The sequence below is a fragment of the Stenella coeruleoalba genome, assembly GCF_951394435.1.
Source record: "Stenella coeruleoalba genome assembly, chromosome: 9".
In the NCBI taxonomy this organism is placed as follows: domain Eukaryota; kingdom Metazoa; phylum Chordata; class Mammalia; order Artiodactyla; family Delphinidae; genus Stenella; species Stenella coeruleoalba.
Window position 1 is genome coordinate 57150255 of NC_137155.1, and position 6950 is coordinate 57157204.

Sequence of the window (6950 nt, forward strand, 5' to 3'; positions counted from 1 at the left end):
TAATAGTTTTTTTTTTTTTTTTTTTTTGCGGTACACGGGCCTCTCACTGTTGTGGCTTCTCCCGTTGCAGAGCACAGGCTTCGGACGCGCAGGCTCAGCGGCCATGGCTCACGGGCCCAGCCGCTCCGCAGCATGTGGGATCTTCCCGGACCGGGGCACGAACTCGTGTCCCCTGCATCGGCAGGCGGACCCTCAACCACTGCGCCACCAGGGAAGCCCTATGTGTAATAGTTTGCATTTACTAACCCCAAACTCCCAGTCCATCCCTCCCCCACACCCCTCCCCTTTGGCAACCACAAGTCTGTTCTCTATGTCTGTGAGTCTGATTCTGTACAGTGCTTTTAAAAACTGGCATCAGCATGCCTTTGAACAAGTCATGCATTCACCAACATTCACGTCATATGCTTATATAACCCACTGGCCCTTTTGTGATTGAGGATGCAGCACATCACCTTTGTTCTATATCCAATATATCAATTATAACAAAAATAACAGCGGTTTTCGGTTTTACTTTTGTTTATTTAGTTTTGCTTAAGGCTATAATTACCAGAGACCCATGACATAATTTTGGTAGCCTTTGGTCACTCTGTTTCCTAGTCAGATTATTTCTGTATGGTCCAGTTCATCTACGAAGATCATAAAGCCATGGTTTGGAGTCCCAAATGCATGTTAGAACTTTTCCAAAATACCAAAGCCCAGGCCTCATCCAAAAGCAATTTCTGGGGTGAGTCATTGGGCAATTGGATTTAGTTTTTTAATTTTCTCAAATAATTCTGCTGCAGAATGAGTAGTGAGAGTGGCTGCCATATAAGGTAATAAAACTATCTTAAAACATGAGAGATGCTCAGGAACTAGTCATGCTGGCAAGGACAGTGGGCATACGGAGAAAGAGACAGGTAGGAGAGATATCTGGGAGGCAAAATTGATAGTACCAGTTACTTCCAGAAGTTGAAGGAGACTTGAAAGAGAAGAAATAATCGATGTAGACTCCTAGGTTTTTGGCTTGGGTGACTGGGTAGATGAAAGTGCAATTTCCCAAAACAGAGAACTGGGTTATGCTGCATTTGAACTGGGCATGTCCGGGGCAGTTGGCCAGATGGAGAGTTGAAGTTAGGCGTATATAGTTGGAAGTCATGGGCTAATAGATGATAATGAAAGTCATGGGTGTAGATGGGGTCCCTCCAAACATTTCTACAGTGGATAAAACTCCAGAGAACACTCTAGGGTGTGGGTGGAAGAATTAGAGCATATAAAGACCAAGAGGGAGAGTCCAGAGAGGGAGGGAAATGAGGACAGAATGATGTCAGAGAAGTCAAAGTAGGAGAACACTTCAAAGAAGGAGTATTTCCAGTGCCAGTTCTTATCAAGTGAGGGGTAAGATAAGCACAGAAAAGTCTTTGAAGGATTTTGCAACTAAGAATTACTGTTGCCTTTAGTAAAGGAGAGCAGGTGCAGTGAAATGGTGGGACCAGATCATGATAGATCAAGGAGAGAATGACAAATGGCAAAATGGACAAACAGAGACAATGAATATTGTCTTTCCCCCCCCCCCCCCCAGGAAACTTGGCCTGTGAAGGAAAGGAGAAATTAGCAGGAAGTAAATTCAAGGGAGTTTTTAATTTGTTTTCATTTTTTTTCTTTTATTGAAGTATAGTTGCTCTACAATATTATATAAGTTTCAGGTATACAACATAGTGATTTACAATTTTTACAGGTTATACTCCATTTATAGTAATTATAAAATATTGGCTATATTCCCTGTGTTATATGATATATCCTTAGCTTATTTTAGATCTAGTAGTTTGTATTTCGTGATTCCCTGACCTCTAAAGTGGCCCTCCCCACTTCCCTCACCCCACTGGTAACCACTAGTTTGTTCTCTATATCTGTGAGTCTGCTTTTTTGTTATATTCACTAGTGTGTTGCATTTTTTAGATTCCACATATAAGTGATATCATAACGTTTTGTCTTTCTCCCTCTGACCTATTTCACTTAGCATAATGCCCTCCAAAGCCATCCATGTTGCTGCAAGTGGCAAAGAGATTTAAAGAGAAAAGAGATTTGAGTATATTTAAATGCTTAGGGGGAAGTCAATAGTGAGGCTGAGTTGAAGGAGGGGAGCTGATGCAAGACAGCTTTGGAGGTTATTACTGAACAATCCCCAGGATTCTTCCTCCTTAATTCATTTAACTTAAAGAAAAATACTTCCCCATTTAGTTTGTACATGTAAGACCTATAGTCAGAGAGAAAGCACATAGAGAGCTTCAGTTAATAAAGCTGTGGGTTTTCTTTCCAGCAACTCCACAAATTTGGAATGATACCAAAATATAAGCATAGTTATATATAATAATTTTTTAAGTACAGGTCAAGGCAGGAACACACAAACATCCAAGATGACTATTTGGCAGCAAGAATTTTAGAGAAAGAAAGTTGCTGTAACTTTTTCTCCTATTACTGAGTCAGACTTCCTCTGTATATGGGTAACAGTTCACTTAGAGTTTGAATCAGAGGGAGAAACTAGTTAATACGTCTTGTTATCTCATGGTTCCCCTTTTCTAGTACCAGATGATATGGAAATAACCAGTAAGTTCAACTGAAGCCGTGGATTAATTAATGACCTTCTGCTTCAAGTACTCATCCCTTAATGAATCTTGACATGCAGTAGTAGCATTCTGTGTGCTCTTAAGCACGTTTCTTCTTCAGATCTCCGTATAACTTTGATCAAAGCACATATTGAGAATATGTTTATCCATTGCTCCAATTTTTTTGAAAAGCACTTTGAAAAACTTTTTAAAAAACCACACCCTTTGACCCAAAGGATACAACCCTAAAAATCGATCAAAAAGAAATAATGGTAGATATAGAGAGAGGTGTTCACAGAAGTGCTATGCATAAAAGAGGAAAACAATTCCAATGTACAAAAGGAAGGAATAGATTAATGCATTCTGTTACATGTACACTGCAGAACACTGGCCCCCAATGTCTGTTCTTCCCTTCTTCCAGAATAATAGAATTTCTAGCTAAAAATATGGTTAGTCAGCATTTTTTTCAGATTATATTCCATTATAGGTTATTACAAGATATTGAAAATAATTCCCTGTGCTATACAGTATATCCTTGTTGCTTATCTATTTTATCTATCGTAGTTTGTATCTGTTAATCCTACATTCCTAATTTGTCCCTCTTCCCCTCCCTCTCCCCTTCGGTAAACATAAGTTTGTTTTCTACATCTGTGAGAATGTTTCTATTTTGCATATAGAATCATTTGTATTATTTTTTAGTTTCCACATATAACTGATACCACAAAGCGTTTGTCTTTGACTAGTTTCACTAAGCATAATATTCTCTAGGTCCATCCATGTTGCTGCAACTTCTGTCTTTTTCAAAGTCACTGTTGTTTTGAGATTTGTGTCACTTGCAGATAAACCTAATTCTAACTAGAATAACATCTAGTGATAACTAGAATACATCTATGAATGTTTATGAAAACATTTAAAATATTGTTTCCTAAGAATTTCTAGTAGTATAGTTTAAGAAAAGTCTCATAATATAATGTTAAGTGAAAAAAATCAGGACACAAAACTGTTATTGCAATATTTTATAATTTTGTATTTTATTAAATGTATACATATATGCATAGGGGAAAAAAGTAGGATTATAGATATTTTTTCTTCTCTCTGCTTTTCTTCACCTTCTCTACCTCATTGTACACAAAACTCAATTCCAGACAAACCAAAGGCTTATATATGGAAGGCAAAACTTTAAAGTTATTAGAAGAAAATATGAGGGAGTTCCCTGGCTGTCTAGTGGTTAGGACTCTGCGCTTTCAGCACGGCCATAAAGAAAAAAAAAGAAAATATAGAAGGATATCTTCATGACTTTGGGATAAGGAAGAATTTTTAAACAAGTTACAAAAGCACAAACAATAAAGAAAAGTATTAATATACTCAACAGCATTATAATTAAGAACATCTGTTCATCAAAAGATACCAAAAAGAAAATGAAAAAACAAGCCACTGGGAAAAGATATTTGCAACATGTAAAACCACCAAAGTACATTTTTAGAAATTCCACAAGGCAACGTGAAACATAAGCAGCTAATAGAACAGAAAAAGGTGAAAATTATAAACAGGCATTTTATTAATAATCGTGGAATGCATATTAAATCATAATGAAGAGAGGAACAACAGGAACTTTCTTACACAGCTAGAAGGAGTGTCAATTAGTCAATGACATTGGAAAATTATTTGATATTACTTAGTAAAGTTGCACAAACTTGGTACTTCCACTCTTAAATATTTAGTTTAGAGAAAAGCATTTATATGTTCATTAGGAGCCCTCCTAAGACCACAGCACCATTGTTCCAAATGGCAAAAAACTGGAAACAACCCAACAGAACAGGTAAATATGCTGTGGTCTGGGCATAAAATGGAAAGTCATTACAGCGGTGAGAATGAATGGAAGATAGCTGTTCTTGTCAACATGCATGACCCTCAAAAGCAATGTAGAGAGAGACACAAAAGAGTAGATAACTTTATATAGAGCTCAAAACAGGCAGCACAGAAATTGTTTCTTTTTATGAATATATACACAGGTAATAAAGCTATATGAAAGCAAAAGAATGATTAACACAGATTTCAGGGTAGAGGTTACCTCTGATTGGGAGGAAGGGGAGGCAGAGGTGACTGGGAGGTACACAGGGACTGGCCAAACTATTAGCAAAGTGTTATTTATTAAGATTCATGATAGATACCAGTATTCATTTTATTATTATGCTTTAAACAATAATAAGGTTATTGTTATGTTGTTATATATATATATCGTACACTCTTTTGTAGGTATATTTTGTAATTTAAAAGAGTTTTAAAAAGGAACAACTCGGGCTTCTCTGGTGGCGCAGTGGTTGAAAGTCCACCTGCCGATGCAGGGGACATGGGTTCGTGCCCCGGTCTGGGAAGATACCACATGCCGCGGACCGGCTGGGCCCATGAGCCATGGCCGCTGAGACTGCACGTCCAGAGCCTGTGCTCCGCAACGGGAGAGGCCACAGCAGTGAGAGGCCTGCGTACCGCAAACAAAAAGGAACAACTTGAGCTAATTTTTAAAAACTAAGCCACAAGACCATAGTGTGTCCCAGCAATGTAAATTTTTAACAAATTAACAGGTAGGACACATTTCACAGGGATCATTTACAGATTCTGACAAATTATTCAAAGAAATCAGTGTTTTGTATGTTTTTGGTCACAGAGCATAAAACTGAGCAGAACATTCTCAGTCCCTTTGGCAGCCAGTTATGGCTGTGTTACTAAATTGGGGCCAACAGGATAAGAGTGGAAGTGACATGCACATTTCTAGGGGTTTTCCTTAAAGTTGCAGTCCCTTGCCCTGGATGTTTTCTTTCTCATTTCCCCAGACATGGAGGGGGCTGGTTTCCACCGTGCGGATAAAGACAAACTGCCAAGGGGATGGTGAAACAAGACGGAATGAACCTGGGTCTCTACATGAAACCTGGGCCTCTGCTCTTGTGGAGCAGGACCACGAGGCCAGCCCTGGGCCTCTTACCCTAGACTCTTGAAGTGACTATATTCTGGAATGTCTTTATTGCAGCAGCTTAGTTTGTACCTTGACTCGTAAATCCACTGTCATACTTTACGTGTTCCTTGTAAACATCAGTAGAGAGACATGACTCTGAAAATGGAACAGTAATATATGGTATTATCTACAAGAAAACCAGATGCCTCCACAGCCTAGCAATTTCCTTTTCTTCCACAGCCTAGAAATTTCCTTTTCTCAGTGTCTAGCAGTGATCAGGCCCCGAGACACTGGGACAAGTCTAAAATGCACAAGAGACCAAAGTAGACACCTGAATGCAAATTTATTAATTTACTGGGAGAAATAAAACAGCAACAGTCCTGTAAGCATAATTAACACATTCTCTCCCCTGTGATGAAACTACATAGAAATCCAAGTTATCAAAAGCCATTTCAGAAATGCTTAAAGTTCATGGGATCAACTCATTCTCTCTCTGTAGGCAGACCTATATGGAACTTAGAAGGTTGCTTCATGAGCATGAAATCAAAACAAGGAGAAACCAACGAATCAAATGTCTAGTGAATGTCCTTTCAACCTTGTGACCATAGTGACAGGAAGTACTCAAAATCAGATGCCTAAGTCTACTATATTTACCTTCGCATTAGAAAAGGTGTTGCGGACTTCCCTGGTGGTGCCGTGGTTAAGAATCCACCTGCCAATGCAGGGGACACGGGTTCGAGCCCTGGTCTGGGAAGATCCCACATGCCTCGGAGCAACTAAGCCCGTGCGCCACAGCTACTGAGCCTGTGCTCTAGAGCCCGTGTGCCACAACTACTGAAGCCCGTGCGCCTGGAGCCCGTGCTCCGCAACAAGAGAAGCCACCACAATGAGAAGCCCACCCACCACAGCGAAGAGTAGCCCCCGCTCGCCACAACTAGAGAAAGCCCACACGCAGCAACAAAGACCCAACGCAGCCATAAATAAATAAATAAATTTATTAAAAAAAAAAAAAAAGAAATGTTGTTGCAACTGGGACAAGGAAAAGGTCAGAGACCGACAGTAAGGCTTCCTTTTCCCTGGAGAACAGGCACTACCAATGTTTTCCTCTGTGATCCTTCTTTTCTTATCCCAAGGGCTGGTCCAAGAGAGTGTTGCTTTTCTTTATATGAGATTTTCACCTGTTTTGGAAGAAAAGAAAAAAATATCTCCCTGGGCTTCCCTGGTGGCACAGTGGTTGGGAGTCCGCCTGCCGGTGCAGGGGACGTGGGTTCGTGCCCCGGTCCGGGAGGATCCCACATGCCGCGGAGCGGCTGGGCCCGTGAGCCATGGCCGCTGGGCCTATGTGTCCGGAGCCTGTGCTCCGCAATGGGAGAGGCCACAACAGTGAGAGACCCGCGTACTGCAAAAAAAAAAAAAAA